The sequence below is a fragment of the Cryptotermes secundus genome, unplaced genomic scaffold, assembly GCF_002891405.2.
Source record: "Cryptotermes secundus unplaced genomic scaffold, Csec_1.0 scaffold49, whole genome shotgun sequence".
NCBI lineage: Eukaryota > Metazoa > Arthropoda > Insecta > Blattodea > Kalotermitidae > Cryptotermes > Cryptotermes secundus.
In genome coordinates, this window is record NW_019744106.1 from 3,458,314 (window position 1) to 3,481,962 (window position 23,649).

Genomic DNA, 23,649 nt, shown 5'->3' on the forward strand with positions numbered 1-23,649 from the left:
TTAAGACTTTAACGCTTTAGCTTGGAGCGAAAAAGAATTAAGTAAATCAGCTCACCTTCGCATACGACTTTTGTTCTGAGATTGATGACGACTACCTACACGTCCACATGCACACTGACACAAGCCTAATGTATCACACTGTCACATGTAGGGGTGATCTATAAGATGGGGTTTTGGATTGGATGATTGAATTTATTGCACCTTATACATTCACAAGTCCGGACTACAGGCATTTACAGAGCTACTGCTATTCTGCACACTTTCCGGCTCGCCCTTGCACATGGAGTAGGATTCTCAGTCTTCATTAACTAGTCCTTTCCTGGCAACGGATTTGCTGCAGTCCTACTGTCACTTAAAGCCATACATGAAGTGTTCTTACACAGTCTAATTCCTTTCTTGCCTTTTGTCTATAGCTGCTAATTCCGAAGACTCCGGGTTCGATCCCGGGTCTCAAGTGGGGTTTGTGGTTGACAAAGTGGAGCTGGGGCGGGTTTTCTCCGAATACTTCGGTTTCCCCTACCCGTCTTCATTCCATCAAATTCTCCATCATCATAATCACCCGGGGCAGGTACAATAGGTCAATCAATGGCCGCCGTGCCGAGTGGACCCAGCTGGAATCCAGCCCCCACTAAGCGAATAAAAAAAATTAACACGAGAAAGAGGGTCAAAATTCTGTAGTTTCAGGTGTGTATTATTTAATGAGAAGAGATGAAGAGAGGTGTAAAATATAAGCAGAATAAAATGACTACTGAACGAATTTAATATCCACTACATTAAAAACAGGCACGCATACATATTCAGTACATTGTGCACAGACCCCACACAGCAGCGAAATATATCTCCTGGCACCGGGGTTGGCTCACTCCTCCTGTATTATTGAGGTTACCTTGTTATTGCTGTGGTTCAGTGCTTACAGTTTTAAGAGCCCCTCATGAATTCTGTGTTTATAAACAAACCCATAACGGTACGGCAACTGAAGTTTTGCTGCCAGAGTACACGGTATGAAAATGGGGTACACTGAATATTAAGGCTCCCACTTTCATTGCTATTACAAAGATTCAGAAAAATTCTGATGTCCAGGATTTATAAATGTATGAACAAGGGACGACGCCCCGTGTGAGGTGAAATAGAATGCACCAAAATAACGTGGGCATGACAGAAATTTTAATTGATTTTATCTTGTTTTAGCTTGAAAAGAGAACTACAGCATGTGATTTTAACACGGACTAAGACAGTGTAGCAGTTTTAACATAATTTAATAAAATATTTGTAACATATCAAGACAGCTGAAGATGGCCGATTGAAGGCGAAACATGTAATGTCAAAGTGTAAAATGTTAAACTAAAATTAAAATTAAGCAGTAAATAAAGTGTTGCAATATTGACGGACGATAAATACATGGACGTTAAGTTAAACAACAGCAAGAGGATGCTGAAATACAGAATTGTTTAATCTGTGCTTAAAATACTGTGGTATGTAGACCCGTTGCCAGGCAACGACCGCGAAACAAACAGCTGGAAAAAGGCCGTTACTAGGTAATGGCCCTTAAAAATCCACGGAAGAATAGATTTTTCTGCTCTGTCCCCGATGATTGCTGCGCCCGCAGCTATTATAAGCAGGCTAAGTCTCTAGTTCAGTTGGTTGAGTGGAGTGGAGTGAGTTGGTGAGTGAGTGAGTTAGAGGACTGTTGCGGTTCAGTCTCTGTGAGCTGTTGCTGTTAGAAGCTGGTAACTGAGGCACGGGGACAGTTGAGGAACCCAGAGGAAGGGGAACGTCCGCCGTTGGAAGCCGTTACCAGAAAACTGTTGAAGATACAGCAGACTGAGAAGACTTAAGTGGGTGCTGTAGTGAATTGAAGCGTGTGAATTAGCAATGAAGCTATAGTTAAGTGTAGTGATCAATTGTGTGTATAAGTGTTCAATAAACCCGATTACTAATCCCAAACCTGTCTATAGTCATTCCATAAAATTGTGAAAATTTTATAATAACAGAGCTGTACATTACAACAAAACTCTCTCATTTGAACCCTCTAAAATCAATGTAGACTTTGTACTGTTTTGTTAACTGATACCCTCTGCTGAAACAAGTGAATCATTCGTTTCCTCAGTTATCCTCGCGTGTGCTCGGAAAACCACTGTTGGATTTGTAATACACAGGCTAGGAAATGTTCTCATAACGTAACGAGATTTGTGACGGAAACAGAAACGCTTTGGAAATAGCTTATTCTTCTCTAGCACTTTTGTTGGAAAAACTAGTTACATTTTAAAGCGAATCAATACAAATAATGCGAACGAAGGCGAAAGGACAGAATTGTTCTGATTTTCCAGAATATTTCTGGCTCTTCGTTTCCTACCAACTCCGCTGTTGTTTCCACATTTATGAACACAGCTGAAGCTTGATGTTGAATTTGTTTTGCACCCGTTTTAGATTTCTTCAGATCCTGCTTTTGTCACTGACGTCTGAAAGAAGGCAGCAATGACTTCTGATTCGCCAACGGCCATACAATTTACAAAACACCCGTTCTCCTACGATCACAGAAGTTAAGAAATATTGGGCGTGCTTAGTACTTAGACCGCTTGGGAATATCACGTGCTGTTAGCATTCCATTTTGCCAATCACAGTGGCCGCGAGGTCTAAGGCATGAACCGTCTTCGCCTTTTCCAACACTGGGATCATGGGTTCGAATCCCACCAGAGGCATGGATGTCTGTGTGCGTTTGTTTCGTGTTTGTGTTGCTCTGTGCGTAGGTAGAGACCTTGAGACGGACTGATCCCCCATCCAAGGGGTCCTATCGTCTTTGTATAGGATTAGGAAGATGAAAAATCGGCTAAGGTTTCCAAGGGCTGTAGAGCCATAGATAGACTTCTGTTGCCTCACAACAGAGCAGCTGGCTGATTCCCTCTGAGGTAGCCCTCTTCTATATATTCAATTTGTACGGCTCCATAATACTTTATTTATATTCTGATATTAACATGTCTGCAATACCGTTTGCCCATTGCGTGACAGAAAGCGAACGCTAATAACTACATAGAGAACAACATCAAAGGCAACGCCTGGAGGAAAATACGTATGAGGACAGAACCAAACGACACGCGGTCTTAATGTTACCTGTCCAGACTGGGCACGAAATGTCTTTGACGCGCCGCTTTACCAGCGAAAGACACAAAAGGCCTTCCTTGGCATCGTAAACATTAACTGAATTCCGTCGTCGACCTGCCTTCACTCCTGCTCGGTTGTGTAATTGATGCCATCTCAAAGACTCACACACAAATGTACACCAATATCAGTTACAATGAAAAATGTTTTGCTGATTTCGAGTTGCTGTGTAGACGGAAAATAGGGGCGATGTTAACGCAAGTATACGAACTCACCAGAAGACCTTCATATTGCCCACAGTGCAAGTATTTATGTTTCCCATACTGAAAGTAATTACATCCCTAAGTATCATCTCTCTTTGTAATGGAGGAATGCTTAATTTCTGTCAGGCACAGAATAAATTAAAAATATATATCCACTTAATCTAGGCTTCAAATAATACTCCGTTTACTGGGTCAATACTCCACACAGATCTGTAAAAAAAAAGGTAAATCTTTCCTTGTCCTTAACTAATTAAACACTACGGCATGAAGGCGTATGGAGGAGTGGATGTATAGATCTATGTTTTCTTGACCTCAGCATTCGTTGGAGGTGAGTGGTCAGCTTAACGCCCCGACCGCTTTACGCCCGGGGAAAGTCCCCGATACCATTGGTTAGGAGGCTGGGTGGGCCTCAGTGCTGGTCTGAATGACGTGGAGAAGAGAAAATTCTTGACCCTAGGGGACTCAAACTCTGACCCCCTCGGCTATATGGATCTGTAATGAATCCATCTAAAAGAAGTAAACAACAACAGGATAACTTCACCTCTTAACAGACATACTAAAGTTAGGGCATGATAAGGGATAACGAGTAGAATTATTTCAAGGTCTTACGTATAGTAATAATTCAATCTTGCTTATAAAATGGAAGCAAGTAAGTTTTCTCTCACAGCCGAGACCCCTCACGGTTATACGTCCTGTAGAATACAAAATAGTCCCAATCGCTTCAGGTATTACGAGTAAAACGCATTTGTTTGCCTTGCAATAATACAGTACTGACTTCGTGCATTACTACATCTTATAATGTCTGCTAGAAGCAACCAGACAGAGAGAACTGAGGGAAGGAGTTCAGAATGTGCTCACAACAATCAGACTTCCTCGACTACTTTCACCTTGACCTCAGAACTACTGCGACACGAGCTCCCGGAGACTGTCTCGAGCAGTACTTGTTTCGGCTCCGCTTCCAAATTTTGCTACGTTACAGAGTGTGTTACATTGGTTAAATTATATTTCGTGTGTGTGTCTAAAATTCCGGTGGTGAGAGAGCTCTTGCTTGCGTGTGAGTATGTGTATGGAATTCCTGTATGTTTCATTAGAAAATAAAAAAGGGAATGATCTCCCTGTAACAGGCCGCGACGGCACATAGGGTTGTATGACGCAGAGGCTGCCACATTTTCTAGAGTGTCGGCTGACAGATGGCAGTGAGGTTGTCAGCCTTACGCGCCGGCAAGACGCCGGCATAGCAGCATAGTGCCTCAACCAACTATGCTACCGATTGCTATCTGGTTACAGGTCTCAATGTATCCGAATGTTTCCGCGACCTGTCAATTTTATCAATTTTCCTCGTGGTTTTCTTCAGTCATCCTGAGTTCCTACCAAAATTCCACGTTTCTCTGTATATACACAGGAGTTCTCCCTAATAAAACCTCAATGTTAAAATCAAATTTCGCTCCAACACTTGCACTACAGTTACGTATTCATTTGGAAACATACGTTAGACGCTGTGACGTCACTTCTCAAGTTCTTTCCCCTGACCGTAATCCAAGACACTTCGCCTCCTCTCCAGTCCACTTTTATCAGAAGGATGATGGGGGGATACCTTCGGAGTTGGAAATCCTTCTTACTTCTCCGTAACAATTTCTCCTGTCAGTCCCTTTGTCTGTCTTCACTCACAAAGCGTTAGAACATTACTGTGGAATGTAGATCCGTTGCAAGGGGGGCAACATGAGATGGGCGACTGTACAATGGCCGTTCCTAGGCAGCGGCCTGCAAACAACAGAGGAATGGTGCTTTCTGCGCGGTCCGCTAACTAATAATTTAAGAGCAACAAAGGAACGATGTTTCTGTGCGGCCCATGCAGATGTTATAAGCAGGGCAACTGGTGAGAGTTGGTTAGCGGAGTGGTGCTAGTTGGTTGGTGAGTGAGTTAGAGGACTTTTGCAGTTCAGCCATTGTGAGCTGTTGCTGTGGGAAGCTGGTAACTGAGGCACGAGGACAGTTCGGGAACCCAGCGTAAGGAGAAGGTCCGCCACTGGAAGCCGTTACCAGAAAACTGGTAAAGACAGCAGACTGAGAAGACTTAAGTGTGGTGTTGTAGTGAATTAGCAATAATGCTACAGTTACATGTTGCGCGCTGCGTGTTAATGTGCTCAATAAATCAAATTATCATTCCAAACCCCGTCTATATTCACAATCCATACACGTGACATTATTATAAATTTTCTATATATATATGATGATCGCCTGTGTGGTCTAGTGATCAGAGTTCCTGGCTACAGACCTTGAGGTCCCGGGTTCAATTCCCTGCGCTACCAGATTTTCATAGATGTAGTGGGTCTGGAACGGGGTCCACTCAGCCTCGTGAGAATAACTGAGGAGCTCTTTCAAGAAAATAGTGGCTCCGGTCTAGAGAACCGAAATTAACGGCCGTGGGTTTTCGTTGCTCTGACCACGCAACACCCCCTATCCGCTAAAGCTGGCACTAACTTCGCCGACAAGTGACGGTCGCTCGGTCGGTATAGTTCGCTTGCGGGCGAAAACCATGGAGTTTGATGTATATCAGGCAAAGTGTTCCACATGTAAGCGGTGACAAAGAATGAGGCAATAAAATTGGCTAATCGCTGATTTGGATCTGTTTCATTAAAATTAATTTACTTCGTCACTGTTTCGGTGGCATCAGAATCTCAGTGACTTCATACGAATATATGTATATGTATGTATGTATGTATGTACGTATGTCTACAGTGGAGGTTGGCAGATTAGCCTTCCTGTCATTTCCCAGATGCTAGGATAACAGAACACATTTCGACATTTCAAGCGATGTGTGTATGTCAGTAGTTAGGGAGGGACTTTAAGCCGCGTGTCCCGTGTCGTAACTTTACGGCATGTAAAAGAACCTCATATCTCCAAAGGAGATCACTGAGCCAAATTCCAGGACGTTTCCCGCCCAACAATAGTCTCTAAGGCCTCTGATAGAGGGGGAAAGCATTATAGATACAGCTAAAGCAAGTTGAGGCCGAACTCGCTTGCTCAGCGGGACTGATGGTACGCACCATTATCAGTAGGGTATAAAGACTGGTAGAATATCATAGAGGGAAGCACAATGGACCAATACTGGTCTAAGTGCATGGGGAAACCCACCCTCTCCAATAACTAACTAACTAGGTACAATTACATTCATATTCTTCCAACTTCTACAGTCTCAGTTCCTACAATTTTTTTTTGCTGGAGTTTTTAAATAGATAAACCTTCGCCGTACTTAGTTTTGGGGAGTGTACAGGGCAGTGTTTGGTTCAAAAATCGTTCGCCTCATACGAATACGTTCACCATGACTTTTCGTGCTACTTTTTGGCCCATCCAAGAAAATGCTGGGGGTATTACCTTTATTCCACACGCGTTAATTTCGCTGTTCACTGATTACCCCGCCATACAAGGCCATTTGATCTGAACTGCTGACAGCGTAGTTAAATAAACCATAAGTGAAACCGCAACCCTAGTAACGGATGGCTACAGCATAATAAAAGAAGATAATAAAATAATGGAGAAAGGATAAGGTATCCTCTATGCACATGCCTGCCTGCCTGCCTGCCTGCCTGCCTGCCTAAACAGCAACAGAGGAACGATGTTTTCTTTGCGGTCTGGGACGAGAAGTTATAAGCAGGACAGCTGGAGCAATGAGTTAATTGTGAGGCAGTCGCCAGCCGGTTAGAACGTGAGCACGGAAGCAGAGGACATTGTTGAGATACATCACCAGGCAACGGCTGGTAAAGATACAGGAGACTGAGAAGACTCAGTACGTGCTGGAGTGCAGTGTTTCTCAAGCGCCGGATCGCGGCCCAGTACCGGCCCCTGGCATCAATTTTACTGGGCCCTCGTTTTATGGAAAGAAGAATTTACCGGACCCCCGTCTGACAAGAGTTGAGAATCACTGTTGTAGTGAACTGCTGAGTGCATGAATTAGCGGTAGCTCTATAATTACTTGTAGTTCCTATGCTAGGACACATTTTAAGACATTTACGTACTTGTACAACAACCTAACGTCGTTTTGAGTAACGTATAATCTGTTTGAAACACATATGCGTACATATCGAGACACATTCATTTTGAGATTCCCGTGTAGAGTGGAGCAACATCTGCGTGCATTTGAGACACCTACATACTGTTTGAGATGTCTGTACCCAATGATATTTCATTTAATGTGGTTCAAACAGTTTTGGGAACCTAAAGAAAACCAAAGCTGCGGCGTAGAGTGTGCAGTGTGCTAGCATAGTGTTCCAGTACTCAAAGTGACACATACCGGCTAACGGTGGGAAGTGTTCGTTTCGTAAAGCAATTCATAATCGGGTCCAGAAACGTGGTAAAGGTTTCATTGATAACGAGGCTGAAACTGAGGTTCGGAAGTAGCTGAGACAGCAGTCGAAAGACTTCTGTCTCCGGTTTCGAATTGTATATCGATGGGACGAGTGTATCAATGCTGATGGAGGATATGTCGAGAAATAAACGTATTATTCCAGATCTGATTACCATATATTTTACGTTCTATATCCATTTCCCACCTGTGTACTGATTCTCCCTCGTGTTAAGTATTTAGACAGCGCTAAGTCGTGATATTATGAGGTAAGAGAGAGAAAATACCAAATGGGAACACAGATATAAGACACCCAATTGCCCACCTCCAGAGCTCCCCACTTTACAATGGAAAACAGAAGAAAGAACACTGGTCTAGATTAATCAAACCTCCCTCCTCCCAATCTACATGGAATCTATTTTCAGACCTAGAGGGAGGAAGCGTAAATATTTACCACGCCCTACTGCCTTAGAGTGTTTTATTAGACAGTGTCTGTCACATACCACAGACCCTGTTACAGTGTTAGGTAGCAAACATTACCCCGTCATACACGTGAACTGAGGGATATACCAACTGTTTTCTAGAAACGTAAAGCTATCATTGTGCTATATTAACCAACACGCTGTGGAAAAACAGGCTGGTTTAGCGATAAAGATGTAGGTTAGTATCCGAGAAAACCCCGGTTCGAATCTCGGCCAGAGCACCGGCTAACCAAAGTTAGATTTTCGTCAGTTTATCCAGTCCAACCAAGCAAGTTCTGTAATAGTTCCTCGGTTACGCCAGGACCACATTCTTCTAAATTCTTTCCGGTGCATAATTTATTAATCATCCTATGACAGAAGTTATATATTCACCATTCTATAATTTCAAGCTATCTAAACTAGAGGCCGCGCCATAGCTCAAGCGGTTAGTCGCTGGCTTCCCACCGCGGCGGCCCGGGTTCGATCCCGGGTCTAGTCAAGTGCGATTTGTGGTTGACAAAGTGGCGCTGGGGCAGGTTTTCTCCGAGTACTTCGGTTTCCTCTGCCAATCTTCATTCCACCAATTGTTCCACAATCACCCTCACCTATCATCTGGGGCTGGTCAATAGGCCAGAAGTGGCCGCAGTACAAGGGACTTAGTCCCACCCCACTAGCAATAAAAGAAAATATATCTAAACTAGAAAGTGACAGCGTCGTTTCTCACTCTGGTGGGTATGAAGAATTAGATCTTCTGAAATATAGAGCCGTGTAGTCAGCTAGAAGTCAACCGACGTTGCGGAGGAACACGTCTCTATCGAGACAGCTCTGCTTGCTACCTACTTCACTCTGGTTTCTTTCTTGCAGTATTCGACCCTGAGAATGGAGGTGACATATTCCTCCGATACATCGGTTGACTTTTAACGGACTACACGGCGTTATATGTCAGAAGATAGAATTTTTAAAATATCTCGCCTTGATGGTATGCGGAGGGAGAGAAAATTTAGCTCCAGGAGTTAACTTCGGCAGTACATAGAAGCCACTTCACTCATTACGAAAAAAAAATACCAGATGCAAACAAACAAATAGGATGGTGGACCCCACGGCCGTTCCAGGTGCTGCAAAGAAAAGAAAACCTTCTTGACCCTGCCAGGAATTGAACCCTGCTTCACTGGCAGTCCAGCCAACCAACAGATCTAGTCAGGAACAAAAACAAGTGTTTCAAACCTTGGAGATATGTTATTCCATTTCTGTACATCGCATTCGAATGCTTGCAAAGCAGAGAAAAAGAGAGAGAGGGTTAAGTGTTCATGCAGCCCTCAAAAAGTTGTATACCGCAGAACAGTAAGCATATTACTGCGCTCTGCTCAGAGAGCAAAAAGTTAAGACAGACAGAGAGAGACAAAAATTTGGTACTGGAATACACAAGTTGGCTCGCAAATTTAATTTCGGTTTGCCATATTCCAATATAACTCACACATTATTTAAAAACCGCAAGAAAAATGGAAGCTCCACGAACATGAAGGCAGGAGTGTCTTCGGAAAATTCGTTTTTTTATTGTACTAAAAATAGAGGCTAATTATACGCTGAATATGGATGTAGCGGTCTCATTCGAAATACTGGTGACCATGTGCCAAACTACATGGTGTCACATCACAGACTCCACAGTTTTAATACACGTATTTGTGTTAACAAAATGCAGGCAGTATTACGGTATTCCATAAGGTTCGTTCTAAATTATGGCGGATTGTCATATTTGCGAACATAGGTAAAAAATTAAAATTACATTCTAGAACGAATTAAGAAGTCATTACATTCAGAGAAAGCTTGGCAGAGTTTAGTTCATAATCTGTTTTCTTTCCTCATCTTCTTCGTAACACCGCAAATATTAAATTATAAGTCTTGTAATGTTGCATTCTGTTTGTGGTGCTTATAAAAGTGAATGGGTTGTCGTCACATAAACAAATGCTTCTTTTTCATTCATCAATTCACAAAACATTTCGGCCGACACAGACCATCATCAGGTGATACTGAGGAAATAAAAATGTTGATGGATTTACATAAAAACTATAGTAAAAACAGTAAAGCTCTCCCTGTAACAGGCCGTGGAGGCCCATAGCGTTGTGAGACGTCGAGGTTGCCACATTTTCTAGATAATCTGCTCAGAGATGGCTGTGAGTTTGTTAGCCTTACGCGCCGGCTGGCCTTTACCCCCAGGAAGATTGCTGGTACTCATTATTGTCAGAAGCTGAGTCAACCCCAGGGCCATAATGCGGCTGGAAGGTTTAGGTCAATTGAAAAATTCAGCGATTTCATTGGAAAACGAACCCACAACCTTCCGGCTTTTAGCATAACGGCTCAAACAGCTACGCTAACTCGTACCCCTATAAACTACAGTGCTAGTGTAAAACAATTTTTGCTAGTTATAATCGGTCGGATCAAAAATAATACTGAATATATTTTAGATTTTGAATTAATACTAAAGATTCCGTATTTCAGCATCCCGTTGCAATTGTTCAAATTAGCGTCCACGGTTTATCTTCCGTCAAAATTGCAACACTTTTACATTTAACACTTCAACACTACATGTTTCGGCCTCAAACGGCAATCTTCAGGTGTTTTGTGTTACAGTGTTAAATGTAAAAGTGTTGCAATATTGACGGAAGATAAACAATGGACGCTTATTTAATACTAAAGAATTATATTAATTATACTGATATTTGTTTGTGTGACGGCAACATCTTCATTTTCATTTATACAAATCTATTTGCCTAATTTTGCCTAGTGGTGCTTGTCCAGCTTCTTTCGCTTCTACTGGAGTTTCGTGGTAACATAATTGTGCCTGTTTCTGTGACGCTTCTCAGCTCCGGTATAGGGATGGCTACGGGCTGTACGAGCAGGGGTCGGAGTTCGAGTCCCGGTGGGGGAAAGAATTCTCACTTCTCCTCAACATTCAGACCGGCTCTGGGCCACCCGGCCTCGTATCCAATGAGTACTGGAGCTATTTCACAGTGGGTAAACAGGCCGGGGCGTGAAGGTGACCACTCAGCTCCAACTAGTGCCGATGTCAAGAAAAATTGAGTCTCTACATCCACTCCCCCTACGCCTTCATGGCATAGTGCTTAGTTAGTTAAGCACAGGGGCAACTTTACCTTATGCTCCGTTTAGTCCAGCGGGATGTCATGTTCATTCGTTTAATACTACATCATCTTCTTCAGATATCTCCTCCTTCATGAGGCCTGTATGTGTTAAAGGAATGAGTGCATATTACACATGAACGCATAGATACATGTGTAAGGGACAAAATCCGGCCATTATCCCACCATATTTCTAAGAACTGGCGCGTGGTACAAGAAAATGGAGGCAAAGGATATTTCTCGTGGAGAACAAATCCCGGAAAAGTTGTTAATTTTGATAGCACGTATTTGGATAGTATTTGGATGGGTTCGAGTTCAAAACAACTCACTGCCCCATCACTTCATCCGCAAGGAGGACTTCGAATCATGACGATAAAAAGTGCATGAACTTCGTACGTTTCAAAATAACCATGACAGTGAGACTCGTCTACACCAGACCATACAATGTGATGCTTTAAAAACAGTTTCTGAAATTACAGTGCACATTTTTTAAGGGAATGTTTCTTCTTCAAATACTTTCTGATCGTACACCACCCGTTACTCAACAGCAGATTAAAGACTGAAGTTTCCTTTGCATGTTAAGGGAGGAAATGGACATTAGCAATCGTGAAATAAACATTAGTTCACGTTTGGGTGTAAATACATGTTGCAAGCTGGAACACATTGATTTATGTGACACGACATTTGCATTTGGGTTACGTCATGACACGTCACGACACGTTTAGAGCTGTATCGACTTGGCATTGTTCCTGCATCTATTCCGACACGGAATCGAGACAAAGGAAACATAAATTAAAGAAGCGAGAAGCCAGCAGGGAGTCATGTCGCAAGGAGGTAGGCGCGGAGATTACTGGGCTGTAATGGGATTTCTAAGCCGTTCTGTAACCGGCCGTTACCGCTCGATGCCATGTATATACCTGTGTGTATTCACGCATTAAGTTAGTTAATCAATCAATATTAACCTGCAACTAGGACATAATATAATTTTTGTACTAAGAGCTACATATACTCAGTTCTTGCTGTAACTGTTCTGAGAATTCTAGCCCAGCACCAAAATAAGACGCTTATAAAGTTACGATCCCTGGCGATGGTTTATTTGACGGTTTACCGAAGCCAAGCACAGAGAAACTACTAGAAGCTTTAAGAATCAGTTACAGAATTCTGCAAGCATTCAAATTAAAGACAGATATTTTATTGGTTATGACATTAGTCATGAAGGCCCATAGGTTTGTGAGACATTGAGGGTCCCACATTATCTAGACAATCGGCTCAAAGATGGCGGTAAGGTTGTCAGCCTTATATGCCGGCCGCGCTTTACTACCCAGGAAAATTATTTAATTAATTCCTGGTACTCATTTTTGTTAGAGGCTGATAGCTAATCAAAATTAAATTAAGCAGGGTTTTTCATCATGGGAAGTCAATGCAGTGAGAAGTCAGCGGTCGAGTAACCTTGGCGTGATTAGGACACAAATCTGCCTCACACTGTTACATACTGGTAACACCTTCTTCCAATTTCAGACAAGAATATTATTAGTGTACTTCAATATAATTAGTGCAGTTACATATATAAATAATTAAAAGTAACTATTTTGTTCATCAAGACAGTGGTACAAATGTTTGTGTTTTCATGCCCCGTTAGAACGATGCCCGTTAAGCCTTGAGACAGAATCTCCATGTTTACCGCCCCTTACATCGTCCAGTACAACCTTACATAATCCCTTATGCAACCTATTGTTGCATGGCGCCCAACTTTTCCTCTCGTCACGTTGGTCTCTCTAGATAAACAGGAGGACTGTACGTCATATGTAAGCAGGTACAAGGAGGTGACACGACAGCAGCATCCTCTTTCAACTTGTATGGCTGTGAACAAGACGGCGGTTACAACGTGACGACCAACATTTGGAGCTGTCGAGGAGAACACTACAAGAGGTAAAGTGAGGTTATATAGTAGCGACCAACGCGTAGCCACATCGACGAAAGTGATGAGAAGAGCGATTATAGTTACAATGCTGAATTAATGAAACAGATTAATTTACATTCTTTCCTTGTTACTCTAAATTTCATTTGTTGAAAGGAAGAAAGGTTATCTAGTGCATATAAAAGTGTGATATTTCTGCTTCGAACCGCAAGCCTAATATGGATGCCGCACGATGATTTCGGTGCTCAAACTGATGTACAAGCGTGCCGTAGCCACGGGTCAAAAAGTTATTAGCATACAATGCAGTTCTGGGTAAGACTGAAATCCTCATACCCAATCACCATTCTACATGAGTACACCTTAATTTCCTGAACTGAGTGTTATTTTTTCTTCAAAGCTTCAGCTGCATTACACTGCGGTATTGACACGACAGCATCCGTATTCTGGGACAAGAACGTGTACTACACGTACTTTTAGTAGCTCACGAATGTGAGGGCAGTGGTTTGTTCTCACTCGACTGTTCCTATGTACTCCATGAAGGTGTATGGGGAAGTGGATGTATAGATCCACATTTTGAAAACAGAGTGCTAAGGAGAATATTTTGACCGAAGAAAGACGAAGTGACGGGAGATTAGAGAAAACTGCATAATGAGGAGCTTCATAATTTGTACTCTTCTCCAAGTTTAATTAGAATGGGTCGAGGCAAGGATGACATGGGCAAAGCGTGTAGCATTAATGGGGCAAAGGGAAATGCATATAGGATATTGGTGGGAAAACCAGAAGGAAACAGACCAGTGGGAAGCCTAAGACGTAGGTGGGTGGACAATATTAAAATGGATCTCAGAGATAGGATGGGATGGTACGGATTGGATTGATTTGGCTCAGGATAGGGATCAGTGGAGGGCTCTTGTGAACACGGTAATGAACCTTCAGGTTCCATAAAATGCTGGAAAGTTCTTGCATAGCTGCACAACTGGTGGCTTCACAATAAGGGTTCAGCTCCATTAAGTTGGTACCGAGAAGAGTTGACAACTATTTAGGAAGTGTTTAAGTACAAATATTATGTTTCTAGAAATGATACATATCCCTGTTTTTATTTAAAACACAATGTTTCTGAGACAGGCTTCTGCCTCCGTCTTCAGGTAAAGCCTACTCAGTTAGGCCCATTACACAGAGTTAGTTGGTGTAGGTGTCCGAAGACAGGGACGGTGATTTAAATGAGAACAGAAGATGAATAATGCACGAAAATATAACATTTTTATGATTGTACCATCGTCACAAACTTTTAGAAATGTTTAAGTCTTGAATATTCACGTGAAGCTTTGCGACCAACAGCCAGTTCGATATATCCTCATATCCCGGCTGTTAACTAAGCACCATGCCATGAAGACGTATGGGGGCATGCATATATAGATCCACGGTTTCTTCACCTCGACACTAGTTGCAGGTGAGTGGTTAGTTGCACGGCCCGGGCGCTTTACCCTCGGGGAAAGAGCTTCCGTTACCCATTGGACAGGAGGCTGGGTGGGCCACAGAGCCGGTCTGGACGCTGTGGAGAAAATAAAATTCTTTACCCTACAGCTACTCAAACTTCGGCCCCTCTGCCGTCCAGCCCGCAGCCAGTCGCTATACCGACTACGCTATCCCGGCTCCTGATATTTCCTCATACAAGTCCCATGTACCTCTTGATATAATTTTTTATTGCTAGTGGAGTGGAACTAAGTCCCTTGTACTGCGACCATTTCTGGCCTATTGTACCAGCCCCAGATGATAGGTGAGGGTGATTGTGAAGCAATTGGTGGAATGAAGATTGGCAGGGGAAACCGAAGTACTTGGAGATAACCTGCCCCAGCGCCACTTTGTCCACCACAAAACCCATCTGACAAGACCCGGGATCGAACCCGGGCCGCTAAGAGATGCTAAGATGAATAACTTATCTTAAGTAAGAAATACAAATTGAATGAATAGGAAAGTGCTTCCTATCTATACAAATCAGAGGATGAGATTAGCAGAACATGTAGAACAGACGGAAAGACAAGATATGAACACTGCTGATGAAACCTTTAAATGAAACACGCCACTTAGGAAACCTAGGCACAGTGGGGATGATATTGAAGAGTAAAAAAAAAAAAAAGTAAAATTGTCCCTATGCTTAACTAATTAACAGCTATACGATGAGGGCGTATGGAGGTGTGGATGTATATTTGTAGATCCACATTTTCTTGACCTCTGCACTAGTTGGAGGTGAGTGGTCAAGTTCACGCCCCATATTGAAGAGTACCTTCAGGAATAAAGGCGTAAAGCTGTATACTGGATTCAACTGGCACATGTTAAGATCCAACGGTATGTTGATTCGATCACAGCGAACCTTGGGTTCCATGTAACATTCTGACAGCCTTATCGGCTACTCAAGGATCCGCTTCAGCAAGTTAGTTCATCAGTCTGCTACTTACCGGACTATTAGGCGTCACGTTCTAGAACACCCTAACCTTAATATTCATTATTGCGTGAACGTGTAACCTCATACGTATGAGAGTTTGGCCATGGGTCACGTGCCCGATGCAGCAGCCTTATGTAAGGACGTCATTGCATGTCTGGGTCTATTAAGTATGTCAGATCGATGTGCAGGGCCCTTACCTTCAACAAGGTGAGCCGTGGTGTCACCAGACCCCTTCTACGTCACTCCTACAGACAAGGCATGCAAACGTATTAATACTGTATGATATGCCAGAATCCTCCCCTGTATTTTTAAATTACTCTGTTAGGCCACAAACTGCTCCAAATATTATGCGGTGCCGAGTATTTCTGTGTGAAGAATATTTGGAGGCCTTGGAACAAAGCGATACCGAGGGAGAGTCAGAAAATAGGCCAGAAAGGGCCTTAAAAAGTAGAATTAGTGAGATTCTAACCTTGGGAAAGATCATTTACCATGTTAACTACTGAAACAACAGGTTTATATAGCTGATATTTACAAGTAGTTTTCCTCGTTGGTATTTGAGATTTCGTCAGTTACAACATGCCGTAATAACACGTACTTCCTCTCAAAATTCTGCTTTTAATTTCTTTTCCAACACATTTTATAATTTATTAGAGGCGTAGGTATATACGTTCTGTCAGGTATAGGATCAGGAAACTAGAAAAGGCGCCAGGGCCCAAAAAAGGGCTGCAGAGCCACACAATTGTTCTTGCAATGGCTGAGTAGGACACTGAGTTAATTGCGTCACCCAGAGCCATCTATATTCGCAGACGTAATCAACGTCACACAATCCCGGAAGCAGACAAAATAGTCGAGATGGACCCTACACATGCAACTTAACATTATATGCTCTCCGTTAGAACGAAAGCTATTCACTTACATTCTAAATCCATGCACTTCCGGTGTAGAAAGAAGTGTCTTGGGGAAACGGTTTCTGTATCTGTTGAATTCGTTTGTGCCAAGTCTACAAATAAACTCACTGGTTTCTGAAGAGTATCAGGACTACTTAAATGAACCATCGTGGCTTCTTTCTTTTCCAGATGTTTTTCTTCCTCTGAGTCTTACGACATAAAATGTAACTCCCTTTTTCAACTTCTTTCCTCCTAAGACTCGATTTCTTACCTCTTCGAAAACTCGTTTCTCAGTAAATACACAATTTGATTCTACTAAAAGGAAATCTCTGCATTCAGTCTCCTTTTGATCCCCTATTCGATTTCTCCTTCCATGTCCATGGTCTATTTTATTAAACTGAAGACTGAGTTACAAACACGAAATGCCCTTCATTAGCCGTATCAATTGCAAAAGGTAACTGATCTCGTTCAGTTCCGCCTGAGATTTGTACAGCTTTAACACGTGACGCAAAGAATGCGCGTGTATGAAGAGTCTTTACCGCCTCTTTAGTCTAGTGGTCAGAGTTCCTAGCTACAGATCCAGAGGGCCGCGTTCGATTCCCGGTGCTACAAGATTTTATTTTAGAAGCAGCGAGTCTGGAATGGGGTCCACTCAGTCTCGTGAGGATAACTGAGGAGCTATTTCAAGGAAATAGCGACTCTGGTCTAGAAAATCGAAATTAACGGCCGTGGGGATCCGTTACGCTGACCACGCGACACCCTCTACCCGCTAAAGTTTTCACTAACTTCACCGATAAGCGGCGGTCGCTCGGTCGGTACAGTTCGCTTGCGGACTAAAACCACGTGGACGTTTGATTCATTTTGTTCTAATCCTGAGTGAAATCTTCATTCCAAAGCGAGTTGAAAAACGTCCTATTTAAGTTCTCGCAGCGGTTACCATGAAGAGAACTACCTTCTGGTGTATGATGCCATATAATAAGGTAAGAATACACCGACGTTTCGGAGAGAAAATTTATTCAAAAATGCTTGTTATTTCCTAGGTTTACTCTGGTCATGAGGATGAAGACAGTAAGTTACTGAAAAAGTAAAGTTGACTTTGTGTTTAAGTAAGTACTAAGCCATGAATTCGTACAGGGAAGCGGATGTATAGGTCCACATTTTCTTGATCTCGGCACCAGCTGGAGGTGAGTGGTCAGCTTCACGTCCCGGCAGCTTTAACTCCAAGAAAGAGCCCACGGTATCCATTGGATATGATGTTGGGTGAACCTCAGAACCGGTCTGGACGACGTGGAGAAGAGAAACTTCTTGACCCTATCGGGACTCAAACTCCAAACCCTCGGTCATCCAGCCCGTTGTCAGTCGTTATACCGACTACTTTTATCTCCTGCTAAACGTCAATAAAATTCACATCATATGCCAGACGATGACAGCCTTCAGGTGACTATACTCTTCCACGCTTACTTTGAAGAACATTAGTTGAGAGCGTTCTTTGCAAAGTCACTGTTACTACTGTAATGCTGGGTTGGTGTGGGTGCAAAGCGTCTCGTGATGTGCGTGCTGTCTAACTTTTGGGCGGTGACCACACCCTGGAAACCATGTTGGATGGCATCTGACGCCATCTTGTTGGATGAAGGCCTAAGACCCAGTATGTTGAACATACTGGGGTGGGGTTTTTGTTTAGTGTGCTCTGACGTAATTTTGGCTATAAGGTGATAAACAATTCCTAATGGAGTTCACATCTTCCATGATCAGTTGCCGTGCACTCACGCGATACCAGTGGAAACAGGGGCTATTTCAGGGATGTGCTGACGTAGGGCTAGATAAATACACCATGCCTATCCATCTACCTTTAATTCTTTACCACTAACAAAAAGAATCCGTGGTTTCAGTCCGCAAGAGAACTATACCGATCGAGCGACCGCCGCTTGTCTGCGAAGTTAGTGTCAAGTTTAGAGGACAGAGGTGTCAAGTGATCAGCGCATCGGATCCCTACGGCCGTTAATTTCGGTTTTCTAGACCACAGCCGCTATTTCCTTCAAATAGCTCCTCATTTACCCTCACGAGGCTGAGTGGACCCCGTTCCAGACCCACTACTTCACAGGAAATCTGGTAGCTCCGGGAATTGAACCCGGACCTCTGGATCTGTAGCCAGGAACTCTGACCATTGGACTACAGAAGCGATAGCAGCAATAAAATCTGAAATTGAACATTCACTACATTCCAGGTAAGAGTGATCACTTCACGGTTACCTGAAAATCAACATTCCTTATATTGTGTACAAAATCTGACACAAACCTCAATGACATTGGACTATAAGTTGCTTTCAGCTTTAAAATCTACAGCGCTTACCTAGGACAAGATTGCGATGAAAATCTTTATCTTGCAGAAAACTTCAGTCAGCATTACTGCGATGAGTGTCTACATCCACTGACTTCTGTCAGTCTCAAGTGTCTGCTCAAGTATCTCTACATCCGCAAGCCTCCTCCTAGATCTTTCGCTATCACGTGATTTACATGTGACTTTAAATGATCCCTGCTGAGCCTACATTTCTAACCACGAAATGCCTCCCATTTTTAAACAACTGCTCAGTAAAAGCTAAAGATTATTCACTTAATTTCAAATTAAAATCCATTCGCTGCACTATCACTATTGCAATCAGAGTGTTCAGGAAATGTATGCTCTGGAAATCAAACTGAGAAACAATTTTCCTGCAACTAACATTTTTTTTTGTCGGCGAACAGAAATGTTGTATCAGATTTTCATGGTACTCACACTGGTACTAGGGAGCTATTCAGCCCACTGTCTTTAAGCTTCCACCACTGAGAATGCTGCAGCGTCATTTCTTTGTTAGGTTAAAAATGTTCGCTCATAAAGCCCTCTAATATATTAAAAGTGACATGTTTACAGCAACTCAGTAACAAAAAAGGCACGATAATTCTGTCAAATCGAAGTGTAAACGTTGTGCTGATTGTTCTATTAGCAGCAAAAACTGAATTTATTTCTTGCTTACGACTGAGGAGCCACAGACCTCCGCAGCTACCTCTTTTGTCTTCTCCGACATTACTGCCAGCACAAAGCTATCTGTTGTAATTATCGGTTCAATAGGCAAACTTTGCGTCCTGTTGGAAGATTTCGTATTCTGTGGAACCCAACATTTTGTAGCTGGTGGAAGTGGCTACTTATCTGTTTAAAGTGGTAAAACTTTGTCGGCTCGTATTAATAGACACACAGATAGAAGCTACAAAGAGGTAAAGTTGTCCCGGTGCTTAACTGATTAAGCACTACGCCATGAAGGCGTATGGGGGAGTGGCTGTATAGATCCACATTTTCTTGAACTCGGCACTAGTTGGAGGTGAATGGTCAGCTTCATAACCCGGCCACTTTACCCCTGGGAAAGATCCCCCGTTACCCATTGTATAGGAGGTTTGGTGGACCCCAGAGCCGGTCAGGAAAAAGTGGAGAAGAAAATATTCTTGAACCTACCGGGTGACGAACTTCAAACTTTCGGTCTTCCAGCCCGTAGCCAGTCGCTTTATCAACTACGCTATCCCGGGTCCTGACAGAAGATATACGTGTCTGAAATATTTTCCAAGCACAATCGAATTAAAGTTTATAATATGGATTTCCTGCAACCAAGACACAGACAATTTTACGACAACGCCGCTTGTTCATATGTAAATACATGTAGTTCCGTGATGCTGATATCTGATTGGCTGCGACAAGAAGCTATACTCACATTCCTACCAGACACATAAAATCCAGTCGAGTGAGTGCAAGCTTATGTACTATTCCTTCGTCCTTCAAGCCTGTAGTAAACAAACCGAGCACGATGGCTCAAGCGGTATGTTTTCTGACTTGAATACGAGTGGTGGCCGGTTAGAATCTTGGCCGTGACCCCTTATATCCTGACTTGAGATCCTTCGTGGTCCTCCTCAATTCCTTCAAGCAAATTCCAGGATAGTAAATAACATGAATCCTGCCTCTCACATTCCTTACAATTCATTTCCTTTTTCACTGGCTCTACAGCCCCCTTGAGTCCTGGCTTCTGGTTTTTCATTTTCACGATCAGTTTTGCAGACGGTAGGACTCCTTAGACGGGTAATTAGCTCATCGCATGGCCTCTACCTAAACACAGGGCAACAAAAACACAGAATAAACGCATACACACCAAAGATCCATGCCTTGTGTGGGACTCGAACCCACGATCCCGGCTTCTGAGAGAGCGAAGACAGTAGACATACCTTAGACGGTTCGGCTACCGTGACCGGCCCTTCAATTAATTATCACCCAATATTTTTTATGTTACTGGCACAGCAATTATATAAATTGCAAGTTGTCCCTGTGCTTAATTAAGATTAAGCACAGCGCCATAAAGACACATGGGCACTAAATGGATGTCAGTGGTGAGTAGTGAGCTTCACGCCACGGGCGATTTAACCCCGGGGAAGGGTTGCAGGTATAAATTGGACAGGAGGCTGGATTGGTCGCAGAGTCCGTATCGACGGGGCAGAGTAAAAAAGAAACTCATTTGCTCCTGTCGGGAAACAACCCCGGCCGTCCAGCCATTCCAGTTCCTACATGAAATTAGTACACAGTGTAATGTAACGTATTTGCGCTTTGCAGGACACCCCCTCCCCCGCCAGAGGTGACGTAACACCTTCGGAGCGTTGCCGCTGCTACGGTAATAGGCCAGTCAATACCCCGCCCCCTCCCGCGGTGACGTTACCAAGGGGTGCCGCGGTTGCTACAGAGCAGTAAATAAATCTCGACAGTGTTGCTAGGCAACCTGTAAACACGGCGTCAGGCAACAGCGGTACCTATCACGTAACTGTTTTCTGTGTTGTCCGTGCTGAGGCTAAATAAGGAACAGCGAACACTATTCAGTTAGTAGTGAGTGATTAGTCAGTGAGTACTGAGCCAGTTACGAGTTACGAGCAGTTGGAATATAGCACCAGTCGCGGAAAGAAGACCCGAACACGTAATCAGAAGAGCTTATGTGTGATAATCAGTGATAGTTTGTGATAACTGAGAAGGTATTGGGAGTGAGTAATTGACACTTGTATAGCCCCCGCGTTATTAATGTGTGAAGACTACTGAGGACCGAGTGAATAGAATAGTGTGCAGGGTTTGTGGATTGTGTAAAACCGCAACAGTGTTATAATTAATTGTAGCCAAGACTTGTAGGTTGTTAAATAAACCAATTAACAATCCGAATGGCGTCTTCAGTAGCAAATAGATGTGCTGCAAAGAAAGAGAAGGCAAAATCCTGCGATTTAAGAAGAACGAATAAAAAAACATTAACAACTTCAGTGGCAAGACCTGCCCACAATAAACTCCTTGGTTACTGTGGATAGGTCGCATCTGTTCTCAAAATATGACAAGGGGAGACAACTTTTTAAATTTGTCCCAGCACCCATCTACATGGAAAGACTTAAATCGGTGCAAAGACACTGCACATACTTCGTCATGTACAGAAAGTACAGTTATTTCCTTTAATACTCCACCCGTACAGCTTGGTTCAGGGAGCCGCTCTCCATATATTACTCAAATTTCACAAATATTGTTTAAAACAATAGCTTCAAGTCGTATAGCAACAGGCGTGACCAGAGTGGTTTGAACGGCTGTTGTACTGCGATGTGGAAAGCAAATGGAAAAACTACCACATTATCACTTTTCCTGGATAGTCTCTTCCCAAAAACAGAAGATCGCATTAAGTGGAGGAACTGTTTTGGAAGAGGCTGTGGACCTGTCGTCTGACAGATTACTCATGAATGAATGAATTGTTTAAAAGTTTTCGAAAGAAATTGTAATTCTCTGTTTTGGGGCCTCTATGAAATTTCTCTATTTTTGGAACTCGAATGTTCACATCGTGCACTGATCTCCGACGGAGAAATTCTTAAATGCCGAATATGAACAAGATCGGTCTAACCGTTCGGGGGTTAACGAGGCGCACGGACATACAGAGAGGCTAACATATGCCATTCAGGCCGCGCCATAGCTCCAGCGGTTAGTCACTGACTTTCCACTGCGGCAGCCCAGGTTCGAACCCGGGTCTGCTCAAGTAGAATCTGTGGTGGACAAAGTAGCATCGGGGCAGGTTTTCGTCAAGTACTTCGGTTTTCCATGCCAATCTTCCGTCCTCCAAATTCTCCATCACCATAATCACCCGGGGAAGATACAATAGGCCAATCAGTGACCGATGTGCCGAGTGGACCCAGCTGGACTCCACTTCCCACTATGCGAATTGAAAGAACGTAAGCCATTCGGGAGGGTTGGAAAGTTCTTAACCAGTCAACGTCTCGAAATCGATTTCGTCCCATTCACAGTGCGTTCCTCCAATACTTATATTAGAATGAAGATCATGAAGGAATTCTCCAGCCTCCAGGCCGAGAATAGAGCCGGAGAATTACATAATTCTATTCAGGAGTGCAAACCAGCAACTGTTACGTCCGACAAGCTATATTTGTGCAGTATCTGCAGTTTATTTTAACGAAGGCAACAGTAACAGAAAACATACAACGTTGAGCTTTGTAAAATGGTTTGTAGTGATAAAAAGGTCACTTACGTAACCTTGTGACTCTGTCGAGTGGTGTATATTTAGATTGTATCGACTTCTGACATAATGCCGAAGCACTCCGTGAAGTTCCGTTCCTGCTGACAATATGACAGGCCTCTGTCAATGAAACTAAGGAGTAAGAATGAAATGAAGAAACAGCGAAGAAAAGCGAGAAAGAAAGTTCTTTTTGCATAGTGGGGAGTGGAGTCCAGCTGGGTTCACTCGGCACGGCGGCCTCTGATTGACCTATTGTACCTGCCCCGGGTGATTATGATGATGGAGAATTTGGTGGAATGAAGATTGGCAGGGGAAGCCGAAGTACTCGGAGAAAACCCACCCCAGCGCCATTTTTTTCACCACAAATCCCACTTGACGAGACCCGGGTTTGAACCCGGGCAAGCGAGAAAGAAGATAAAGAAAGTATAAAGAGAGGGAAAGACAAATAAAAGAAAGATAAAAAAGAAAGGATTATTTTGATGAATTGATGTTAATCATACGATGCTACCAGTATCTAAGCCAGAGGCGTCCAACCGGCTGGATCTGGTCTTGAGA

The 23,649-nt window shown here is 43.1% G+C and overlaps 1 protein-coding gene across 1 annotated transcript in view; it reads right to left on the bottom strand.

Annotated features, from left to right (window-relative positions):
• LOC111874363 (potassium voltage-gated channel subfamily KQT member 4) overlaps nucleotides 1-23,649 on the bottom strand; it is a 1,139,978-nt gene that overhangs the window by 295,590 nt on the left and 820,739 nt on the right. The window lies entirely within an intron of this gene.